At 41.7% G+C, this 12,845-nt stretch overlaps 1 protein-coding gene across 1 annotated transcript in view; it reads left to right on the top strand.

Annotated features, from left to right (window-relative positions):
- LOC150108686 (protein white-like) overlaps positions 1-12,845 on the top strand; it is a 164,498-nt gene that overhangs the window by 49,311 nt on the left and 102,342 nt on the right. The window lies entirely within an intron of this gene.

Raw genomic sequence — 12,845 nt, 5'->3', positions numbered from 1 at the left:
GGTAACGTGAAGCTAAAAAAAAAAAAAAAAAAAAAAATGGCGGCGGCATTGTCATTCCATGATTTTAATTTGGATTTCAGTCGGTTCGTTAAGTGTGAGGTCTGTTATATGTATTCCTTCGATTACATAAATGATTTGTGGATGTTTAGTGCGGATGGAAGAAGGGTGTGTGCGAAATGTGACCTGAACGAGGAATTGATGAATGCGAATATGAAGTTGATGACAGAAAGTGCTAGTACCGATTGTGTCGCGAGTGCACGTTTGAAAGAGAAGGATGGTGGTTAAGACAGGCGAAAAAATGTTAAAAAATCAGGAAAAAAGAAAAAGAGCGATTTGACAACCGTAACGGATGTTAAAAGGGACGAAAGTAAGGCGGAAAGAAACGAAATTGAGAGAACGAATGAAAGTAGAAATGGCGTGATGCAGAAATCGCAAGTAAAAAAAATCGAAAGAATGACTGATGGCGAAAGTTGGACGCATGTTGGAACGAAAGTACTGAACCAAAGAAAGATGAATGACAGTAAAGGTGAGAAGAATGATAGCGAAAGTTGGACGCATGTTAGTCCGAAATTACGGAAACAAAGAAAGATATGTGAGAGTGAAAGTGAGAAGAATGATAGTGAAAGTTGGACGTATGTTGGACTGAAAGTACGGAAACAAAGAAGGATGAATGAGAGGGAAAGTGAGAAGAGGGGGTCGAGAGTTAGAAAGTTAGAAAGATTTAATGATAGAGTGAATGTGTCGCGAGGTTCGGAAGGTGAATTGGATTGGATGAAGCAAGAAATGAAATGGATGCGGAATGAAATCAAGAGAATTTCAGGTCAAAACTATTAAAATAAATCCTGATGGCATGAAAGAGTTAACAAAAGATGAGCGAGTGGTGTTGTATGGCGACTCCATTATTAAAGGTGTACTAGAGGATAAAATGCACAAGGTATGTTTTCCAGGCGGTAAAATGAGTAGAGTGATTGAGGCATTGAATATGAGGTGGGAACGAGCAAAAGAGTTAATTGTATTAATTGGTACAAATGATTTGAGAGAGAACAAAGACATGTCAAAATGAATGTCAGGAGACTGCTTGGAAAGATAAAGGAGAATAGTGTGACAGGAAGGGTGGTCAGTGTGTTGCCTAGGTATGATTGTGGTGAAATGAGGCGGAGAGCAAGGATTATGAATGATATTCTGGCTGAAATGTGTGAGGAGATGGGAGTACAGTTTGTTAATGTGTGGAATGAGTTTGAGGGACAAAGTGAACTGTATGGGAGCGATGGACTGCATTTGAGTGGTTATGGTGTGAGTCGCTTGGAGAGACTGCTGCTGGAAAGTGGAGAAGTCAATAGAGAGAATGAATCAGATCGAGAGGGGAGTGATGTGGAAGAGCAGGAGAGTAAGACAGGAGAGATTGAAGGAGTGGAAATGAATGGGGAAGTGAGTGGTATGAGTATAGAAAATGAGAGAATGGGTGTGCAAGAGGAGCAGGGAAACGGGGAGGCTCAGGGTGGACAGGGATACACAGCGTGAGAAAGGTGGATGCTCCAAGAGGAGGTGAGAGCATTTGTAGGCAGGAAAGTAATGGGATGATCAGAGATCAAAAGGAAACAGATGGAATTGCAAAGGGTTCTAAAATGAAGAAGCAGAAAGGGAAATGGCCCCAGTCCAGCAGGGAGAGATCACATCGAGGGAGTGGTATCAGTGGAACTAGCTGTAGATCCAGAAATGAGTTGTTGTGTTTGTATACCAATGCTAGAAGTATAAGAAACAAGGCGGATGAAATGGTTGCAGTTATTGCGTCTGTGCACCCAGATATTGTCGGAATAAGTTAGACATGGTTAGATGAGGATGACATCCTAACAGGAATAGAGATGGAAAGGTATGATGTGTTTCGTGAGGATAGAAGGGGTAAAAAGGGAGGGGGAGTGCTATTGATGATAGAGAAAGAGTTATGTCCATACAAGGTAGAGGGAAATGGGGCCAGTGGTTTTGAGGCAGTATGGTGTGAGATAGAGGTGAATAGAATCAAATACTTGGTGGGATGTTGTTATAGACCTGGTAATGTGGATGGTGATGATAGTGAAATGTATAGTCAAATAAGCCAAGCAAATAAGAAAAGGGTGATCATTATGGGTGATTTTAATTATGGCAATATAGATTGGAATGAAGAGATAGCAACTGGAAGTAAAGAAAATGAGTTTCTTGAGTTTTTGAGGGATAACTACCTCAGACAGTATGTAACAGAGGGCACAAGAGGATTAAGGGTCTTGGATTTGGTCATCTCATCGGAGGATGTAATTATCAATGAGGTATCAAATCATCCACCAATTGGTGAAAGTGACCATGAGGTGATTACTTGGGTGGTTGCCAGCAGTGCAAGGACCCCTGTGAAAAAAGGGTATATGTGGAACTACAAGGGGTGGGGGTGATTATGAAGAGCTCATGAGACAGCTTGCAGGTGTGGCATGGAATGAGGAGTTAGCTGGAAAAGAGATCAATAGAGCTTGGGGGATTTTCAAAAAATATTTAGTGGATGCAATGTCTAAATGTATACCACGGGTGAGAAGGTTAAATAAGGTAGGTGTGAGATGGATGAATAAAGAGATTAAGCATGCAATACAGAGAAAAAGGGCATTGTGGAGGCAGCATAAGAGAAGTGGAAGTAACCAATTTCATGAGGTCTACAAAGACCAGGCAAGGAGGGTGACCTGTTTGGTGAGAGTAGCTAAAGAGAGGTATGAACAGCAGTTAGCTAATGAAGCTAAAGAGAATCCTAGGGAGTTCTTTCGATATGTAGCCAGCAAAAGAAAGAATGATTATGGAAGGATGACATTGATTGGAGGAAATGGTATAAAGACAGCTGTTGCAGAATGTGTGGTGGAGATACTTAATGAGCAGTTCATAAAGATCTTTCAATCTTGTGAATGTGACTTCATGGAGAGATTAAGAGCAGTTGATGATGGGGAGGACAGACTGACTGCAAGTGAGCAAGAGGTGTTTGGGGAGTTGAGTAAACTAGATGTAAATAAGGCTGTGGGACTTGATAATATATCACCGCGTATTCTGAAGGAATGTGCCAGAGAGTTGACACCTGCCTTGACATATTTTTTTAATATGAGTCTTGCACTTGGTCAAGTCCCTAAAGAGTGGAAGGAGGGCAAGATTGTGCCACTTCATAAAGGAGGTGATCGAACTCAAGCATCAAACTATAGGCCTATCTGTGTGTCAGGTGTTGTGGTTAAGTTGTTGGAGAAGCTTGTGAGAACTAGGATCCAGAGTTGGGTTGACAACAATGGTATAATCTTTGATGGACAGCATGAATTTGCTAAAGGGAGGTCGTTTTTTAGTAATCTACTTACTTATTACAATAAAGTGACTGCTTCCTTGGATAGAGGAGAAGGATGCACAGTAATATACTTGGATTTCGCAAAAGCTTTTGATAGAGTACCTCATGATAAGTTGACAGTCAAACTACAGCAGATGGGGTTGGATACTAGATTAGTGAATTGGATTGGAGACTGGCTATCTGATAGGTATCAACAAGTTGTGTATGGGGGTGCAATATCCAGGAAAAGGAAAGTCACTAGTGGAGTGCCTCAGGGATCTGTTTTAGGGCCATTACTATTTAACTTGTATATTAATGATATTGGCGAAGCTTTGGATGGAGATATTCAGTTGTTTGCAGATGATGCAAAGTTGGGACGAACCATAAAGAGTAGTGAAGATGTTGTGGCCTTGCAAGAAGACTTGAATAAATTGAGTGATTGGGCAAGCAAATGGGGATGTGAGTTCAATGTTGCAAAATGTAAGGTTTTAAAATTTGGAAAACAAAGATGGGATGCAGAATTTATGCTTGGTGAGAATATATTGTTGGAAGTAGAGGAAATAAGAGATCTGGGAGTGATAGTGGATAAGGATCTAAAAGTTAGGGGACACATCGCCAAAATTGTGAAGACAACACAAAGGCTTCTGGGAATGATGAGGAGGACACTGACGTGTAGAAGTAGGGAGATTCTTGTTCCATGGTATAAGGCCTTGCTTAGGCCACACATGGACTATTGTGCCCAGATTTGGTCACCTGGTTTTCAGAAGGATGAAGGGATGTTGGAAAGGGTCCAAAGGCGACTGACTAAGGTAGTTTCTGACCTCTGGAATGTTGAGTATGAGGAAAGATTGAAAAGATGTAATTTGCAGAGTCTAGTGGAGAGAAGGAAGAGGGGAGATATGATAGAGACCTACAAGTTGGTAAGGGGTTGTTATAGGATCAATGGTGGAGAAGTTCTACAGAGAATAGTGGGAGATCAGGGGAGAACCAGAGGTCATCCCTGGAAACTGTATAAAGAGGGTGTGAGTAGGGGAGTGAGAGGCAGGTTTTTTTCGTGCAGAGTTGTGAATGATTGGAATGCCTTGCCTGAGAGTGTAGTGTCTGCAAGGAGTTTGAATGTGTTTAAGACCCGGTATGATGAGATGTGTGTGAGATAAAAGGACCTCCTAGATGAGTCTTTGACTCCATGAGGTCTTGTTTAATAATAATAATAATAATAATAATGTTTCAAACAAGACGTCCAAAGGTACCAAGTCTCTTGGGCCACTTACAGCAACCATGATACAAAACTTAAAAAGCTCCATGCTGGCTCGATCATCGCCCGGAATAACAAGGATCACGTTGCTTGTTTGGGTGGAGGGCAAGCTTCGGAAAATAAGTTACAGTCTCCTAAACAACACTCTAAAGTTCCCTAAAGATAGAAGGACTATCTAAATCCAAAGCCAAAGTCATTGGCAAAATAGCCAAAGACAAAGCAATTGACGTCTTGGCTCTCCTGGAAACCCTGTGCCTGACACAGCCCTCAATAGACCAAAGATTCCAGGCCTAATTCGCATGTCTTATAATTGCCATCTCAAGCATGGTCTAGCAACCTACATCTGGCCTGGCCTCAAGGACATAATCCAATGTGTACCTGATGCAGAATACTCCACAGGTATTAAGGTGCAAAATACCACCATCTACAATGTCTACAAACCACCATCGCAATCCCGGCCTAATCTGATGTACCGGCCACCACCTCACCCTGCTATCTATGTTGGTGACTTCAACTCTCATAACACAATGTGGGGCTGTTCTTCTAACAACCCAGACAGTAATAATCTAGTTAAATGGATGGATAACCTGTATTTGATTTACGATGACAAGAGCAGGAAGGCACTCTCCACTCAGCCAGTTGAACAGAACCTACACCCCAGATCTGTGCATAGTCTCTAAAGACCACCCTCTGCCAATAACCAGAACCATCCTCAACAGATTCCTGATAGTCAGCATTGTCCTATAGAGACAGGCACATCAATCCCAGTCATCAGCAGAACACCAATTGCTAGATGGAATCTTCACAGGTCCAACTGGAATGCATTTCAGAAACAAATCGAGCAAACCATTACAGCAATCCCACCACCCCTAATTGCTATCCAAGATTTGTTAAACTAATCAAAACTGCAGCCAAAGCCTCCATTCCTAGAGGCTACAGAAACAATACATCCCATGCTGGAGTAGAGAAACTGAGGAACTTTCAACCAAATATGAAGAGACTGGAGACCCAACTGTTGTTAAGGTGCTCATAGCAACGCTGGATAAAAACAGAAAGGAAAGATGGGTCTCAACCATCCATGAACTCGATTTCATAACATCTAGCTGGAAAAGCTGTCACTTCTGAGAAAATTAGGTGGGGCAGAACCAACAACACACAAAACAACAGAGATAACTCCTGATCAAATGGCTAATCATTTATTGAAAATCTCCAAGATACATCTCAGCTCTATTGGGAAAATTACTGTGCAATCTTCCATCAGACAAATCATGAAGATGGGCCCCAAGCTTCCTGAACTTGTACACCCAGTATCTCGGGAAGAGGTACAGGTAGCCTTAAAACTCACCAAGAATGGCAAATGCAGGAGTGGTTGATATCCTCCCTGAGTTTCTAAAGCATCTCAGTGAACAAGGCCAAACATGGCTGGCCATCCTTTTCTCAAAAATTATAATGACTGGAAAACTACCAAATCTGTGGTGGGAAGCCAAAATAATTGCCATGCCCAAACCAGGGAACGATCCAAATGATGTCAAAAATCCATGACCGATCTCCTTGCTTTGCTCCACCTCGAAGCTATTTGAAAGAATTCTCCTTGAAAGAATTTTTCCCTCATCGAAAGAGCACTCCCGATTGAACAAGCTGGCTTCAGGCTGGGAAGAAGTTGCTGTGGCCAGGTCCTGGCCCTGACAACACAGATTGAAGCAGGCTTCCAGAAGAAACTTAAATCTGGAGCCACTTTCATTGACCTAACATCAGCTTATGACACAGGCTGGATCAGGGGCCTCTTCCTAAAGCTAGAAAATATTATAAGGTGCAGAAAAACTTTCCAGTTTTTTTAATCCATTCTCTCCAACAGAAAAATTGGGGGGTCCATATTGACTGAAAAAAGAGCAGGCCCAGATTCCTTCACAATGGTCACCAACAGGGCTCTGTGTTATCCCCTTTACTCTTTAACATCTACATATATGACTTACCACATACCAGTTCAAGCAAGTATATGAACGCTGATGACATAGCGATCCTACATCAATCTACCTCCTTTGCCAACCTGGAATCAACCTTGAACATAGACCTGAACATTCTGGAAGAGTACTTCAAGCAGTGGTACTTGAAGCCAAATCCAACAAAAACTGTGTCGACAGTTTTTGTTGGATTTGAAGATATTTTCCTGAAGTCCTGAAGATATTTTCAGGTGCAAACTTTGTTTGCTCACACTTGGATAAAGGATTAAACTAAATTTATTACTGTGTCCACAGTATTTCACCTGAACAATGCAGAGATGAATCAACAGCTCAATCTTTCTTTCTGTGGAAAAATGGTAGAACACGAGCCTCACCCGAAATACCTTGGAGTGAGCCTGGACAAAAGCCTAACCTATAAAAGGCACATCACCAACCTGTCCAACAAAATTAAAATGAGAAACAATATTATTTCAAGGCTTGCTGGAACAACCTGGAATTGTGGTGCAGAAGTTCTAAGGTTGTCTACACTAGCCCTCACATTATCTGGAGCAGAATATTGTGTCCCCTGTCTGCAGGGGCATGCCAGTAGTATCCGGCACCTCTGTGCAAAACTTTAGTTGGCACCCCTATACACAGAAGTATGCCAGTGGTGTCTGGCATCTGTGTGCAAAACTTTAGTTGGCACCCCTATCTTCCCCCTCCAATAAAAAAAACACTTAAAAAAACGCTTTTTTAAAGTATTTCCTCCTCTTTGATGCCTTTACTATCCTAGCACCCGTGTGCATCGCACACATTGCACATATGGCTGGCGTGCCCCTGCCTGTCTGGGAAAGAAGCACACACACACACTAACATTATAGACACCCAGCTAAACTCTACAAGCGCACAATTAGTGGGACAGTGAGAAGCACCCCTCTCTCCTGGCTGCCTGTCCTATCTAACATTGCTCCACCAAACATACAGAGAAGACAAGCCTCAATTAAAGAATTTAATAAAGCAATGAGCAACCCACTCCTGCCCCTGCACCAGACTCTCATAAATCCACCTAGTCTTCGCCTAAAATCTAGAAAGCCTTTCTGGTCCATGGACGAACTCTCTTCATCTGCCCTGCTATCCACACCTGACATGTGGAGAGAATACTGGTCCAACAATCTCCCAACAAACAGCTTCCTGGTAGAAGATCTCTGCAGCCTGGTTTTGCTCTTCCTAGGTCATCAATCAACAGGATCGAACTAACCAGGGCAGATGTGGCTACCTACTACATAAATGGGGGCTAAAAATGATAAGACTAAACTGAGAACAGTCATGATTGCAAATGAGTAAATGAAAAAATTGTGCAGGAATGAAAAATGGTATATAGTATATAAATGTATGGAGTGAATTTGTTGGATGAAAGGACCTGTATATGCCTGAAAGACTGTATTCTAATGGTTTTGGAGAATAGATGTTTGGAGGATGTGTTGTTCAATGAGAGGGTGAAAGTGCAAAATCAGGAGGGGCATTGGGGGGGGGGGAGAAGAGAAGATGCAGTCATGTATGTGTCTAGTTCTGGGACAAATGAGTGCAAGTGTAGAAATCATCATGCAATGCAGTAGGGTTTTTTCAAGGTTTTATATCTGAATAGGTGGGTAATTACTTTGATAAGGACAATTACAAATCCAAGGGAATGTTGAAGCTGCATGTACATGCATGCCACAAGTATCAGAAATAAAGTGAGAAGTTTTGGGCATTGATCAGCATTGACTCGGCCAATAATTATCAGCATCGGTGAGAACTAGTTGACAGAAGATGATATAGGGGTAGAATTTAAGGGGATACTGTATTTTCAGGGAGGACAGAGAATGGGACAGAAGAGAGAATTACTTATGATAGCTGAAGAACTTCAATCAGCAAAAATTGAAGGTAAGGAGAGGTTTAGATCTGAGGGATGTGGTTCATTTGAGGCTTTCTGGTGAGAGATACACATTACAGGACAAATATATTGTTGGCTGCTGCTGCCTATAGACCACAGGGTTACCAGAAAGGTATGAAAGACATACACAAACAGATTAACACAATGAGTGCAGGCTAAGCAATTTTATATAAAAGAGGCTCCAAGACAGAGGTGGCAAATTATAGAAAATTAGTATCTCAGGAGTGGTGGTGAAGGTATTGGAAAAATTAGTGAAACATAGATTATTGAAAGTATGTTATTGGAGGTAATGGGCAGTAGATAGTGTTGATGGAAATTGCATGTAGTGTAAGAGTTAAGCAGTAGAGGAGATGGTGATATGCATGTAGCAAAGTGGAGTGCCCTCCCGCAATGAGTCCTTCGACTCCTTGAAGGTGTCTCATAATAATAATAATAATAATAATAATAAAATACTCTATAATGGACAGCAGGGCTTTGTAAAATATAGGCCTTGACTTAGTAATTTACTCACATTTTATAATAGAGTGACAGCAGAATTAGATAAGAAAAATGGCTATGCCATGGTACTGTTGGACTTTGAGAAGGCATATGATAGAATTATTATTATTATTATCCAGGCCTCCATGGAGTCAAAAGTCACATCGTGGGAGGTCATTTATAGGAAACAGAAAGTTTATCATACCACTCCTTGAACCTATTGACCGTTCCTGCTCTAACCACTCTAACTCAGGCAATGCATTCCACGGTTCGAACACTTTTCATGCAAAGAAACCACTCCTCATCCTCTTTCTCACAGCTCCCTTTCATAACTTCCAGGGATGGCCTGTTGTCACCTTGCACATTCGGCCAAGCAAAAGAACTCCCCAATATCTACCCTGTAACTTCCTCTCAACAGTTAAAAGTCTCGATCATATCACCTCTCCTTTTTCTATTCACCAAACTCTGCAATCCACATTCCCTGAGTCGATCCTTGTAACTGACATTGCATAGTCCTGAAACCATTTTTGTTATCCATCTCTGTACCATTTCCACACTTAATTTATTCCCTTCAAATCCTGGGGACCAAACCTGAAAACAACAGTCTAAATGTGGTCTGATCAGGGTCTTAAACAACGGAATGATAACTCTTTTATCTTTGCAAGTCAGCTTCCTACTCAGTACTACAGCAATCCTCTGGGTTGCAAAATGCTCCCTGAATTTCAGTTTTCTATCAATCATCACCCCCAGATCTCTTGTCTCCCCTACTTCCTCCAGTATACCTCCTCCAATCGAGTATGCATCCTCCCATCGATGGTTCCCAAACTTCAAGACTTTACATTTTGCTGCATTAAATCGAAATCCCCATTCATTTGCCCATCTGTCTAGTTTATTCAAATCCTCTTACAGGGCTGCCACATCTAAACTATTATTGATAACCCTTCCCAGCTTCATATAATCTACAAACAACTGAATATCCCCTTGCAATCCACTGACAATGTCATTGATATAAAGGTTGAACAATACAGGTCCCAGTACTGAGCACTGTGAAACATCACTTGTAACCTCTGCCTCCTTGATATTTCCCCACCATACACAACTCTCTGATACCTATCAGACAGCCAATCCTGAATCCAGTTGACTAACCCGACATCTAAACCAGTGTGCTGTAACTTAAATATCAGCTTATCATATGGTACCCTGTCAAACGCCTTTGCAAAATCTAAAAAAAATGGCAGTATATGCCTTTCCCTCATCAACTGCTCTTGTCACTTTATTATAAAATTCAATCATATTACTAAAGCAAGAGCGCTAATTAACAAATCCATGTTGATTCTCACAAATAACATTACCCTCATCTGCACAATGCTGTATATAGACCCTCACTAATTTCTCCAAGACATTAACAACTACTGATGACACACAAACTGACCTATAATTAGCCACTTCCAGTCTGCTACCACCCTTATGCAATGGCACTATCTTACCTTCCTTCCATTCCTTGGGTACCTTTCCCACAGCTAGACATTTATTGAAAAGCCAGGTCAATGGAGCTGTCAGTTCTTTAGCACATTCTCTCAAAACCTGTGGTGAAATACCATCCAGTCCCACAGCTTTACTGACATCCAGAGTACTCAGTATTTGGAACATGCTCTCCTCCTGCACCTCTAAACCTCGAACCTGCCTTATCCGTCTAGTAACCTTCTTCTAGAGGATGAAATACTCCAATACAGTGCTCATTGAACAACTCCACTATGTCCTCTGCATCAGTCACTCTATTCCCATTTTATCCCACAATATCATTCTTCCACAATCATTTCTCCTCCTACTAGCAACATAGCTAAAAATTTCCGTAGGATTTTCTTTGGATCTTAGTGCCAATCTCTTCTCATATTCCAGTTTTGCCTTCCTCACCATACTGGTCACTCTCCTGGCCTGCATCTTATATTCTTTGTGCATCTGCCCACCACCCCCTCTCCTTATATCTCTTCCATAATCTCTTTTTCAACTGCAGTTCCTGTTTGATATTGTTTGTCATCCACTTTACACCAAATTGTGTCCACTTCTTCACTTGTGGAATACAGCTTACTATCGCTTCTAACAAATATTCCTTTACAATTTACCAAGCACTTATGATATCCTGGTCTTCCATTTCTGCCCTGCATGGAACTACCCCTAGTTGATATCTAAGACTATTATAATCACCTGCCTTATAATTCCACACACGTTCTCTTTCCTTTGATACACCTGCATGTCTATTCATCTTCTAAGTCAAAACCACATGGTCACTCTCTCTATGTGGTTAAGATGTTATCTCACTTATTATCAGCTCTTCTGATGCTATGACCAAATCCAAAACTCTTGTACCTCTTGTTCCGTCTATTACATTTTGCCTAAGACATTTGTCCTCAAGAATTCTAGAAATTCCATCTCCTTATTACTATATGCATTTTCCTCTTCCCAGCTTATACTGCTGTAGTTAAAATCTCCCATAACAATCATTCTTCTTGCACTTGCCAAGCTCAACTGCCTAAGCATCTACTCCCCACCCTCTGTGCTCCCTGGTTTATAACAACACCCCACTAAATATCCTGTCTTGGCCACTTCTACCTCACACCATATGCTTTCAAAGCAATTAGTGTCACTGCCTTCCTAAGCCTCCACTCTTAGAGGACATAAGTCATCACTTATCATAAGCAGTACTCAACCACCGTGTTTTCCTTTCCTATCCTGTCGAAAAATTCACAACCCTGCCATTTCAATTCCTGTCATTATATCATCCTCTGTCAACCACGTCTCAGAGATCTCAATAATCTTTGGCAGGGTGAAGGTATCAACACACCAGTTCATCTCTTTTATTTCAGATACTCCTGTCATTAGTATAGAGCATAAAAATGTCACTGCTTCTATACCTATCACTGTCCCCTCTCGACTCCAACTGGACTCAGTGTTACCTGATGTCGTCCCCCTTCCCCTAAGCACCCATTCCCACAAGAATCCACCCCTGCTACCATCCACCCTGGGAATTCTAGTTTGCCTGCATTGACACACTGACTCGTTCAGAAAACAGCAATCTCTCCAGATCCCTTCATCCTTCTTCATTCAAATGCAAGCAGTCTCTCGCGTACAGTTCCCCTCTGTCCTCAAATGCCTTCCTAGCATCCACATATTCCAATCCTCTCTTCTGACACATTCTAGCTATTATGCTATTCAGTATTACTGCTCTTCTGCTGAACTCATCACTGTCAACCTTGGGCAACTCTCACACACACAATCTTTCCTCTCTGTGTTTTCTTTTGCACAACCTCAAGCAAGAATCTCAGATCTCTCGCTGCCCGATTTACTCTGCCTCTCAAGTCATTCGTGCCCACCATCACAATCATTTCATCCATCCTTTCACCCCTCTTAATTGCCATAGCCACATTTAATTGCCATAACCACACCTCAGGCATCCTATCTTGCACACCTGAGATCATCATGTCTCCATACATCACACCTCTAACCATTCTGTTCCTTGATCTTGATTGCTAGCCTGCATCCCTCACTCTCTCTCTCTCTCTCTCTCTCTCTCTCTCTCTCTCTCTCTCCCTCCCCTCTAAGCCTTTCTCTCTGTGTTCTGATACTTCTACTGTTTCTATTCTCTCCTCTTCTATCATTCCCAAACCTCTCTCTCATTTCCTCTCTCCTACTGCTTCTTTTCTCTCCTCTTCTATCATTCCCAAGACTTTCTCTCACTCCTACTCTGATTTGTCTTGCATTCATCTCTTCCATTCTCCTAATCTCATCTTTCATACTTCTCATCTCCTTCAAGACATTCCACCTCCTCTAACCCTCTCTGCAAGTTAGTCACTCTTACTCGCCATTCATTTACCCAATCAAAACCATCTCCGAAAACTTCACAGTCATTCAAGCCTTTCACACTCC

This window comes from Typopeltis vanoorti, chromosome 3 (assembly GCF_054136105.1).
Source record: "Typopeltis vanoorti isolate ZY-2024b chromosome 3, IOZ_Tvanoo_1.0, whole genome shotgun sequence".
NCBI classification, from domain to species: domain Eukaryota; kingdom Metazoa; phylum Arthropoda; class Arachnida; order Uropygi; family Thelyphonidae; genus Typopeltis; species Typopeltis vanoorti.
This window is presented reverse-complemented; position numbering and strand designations above follow the sequence as displayed.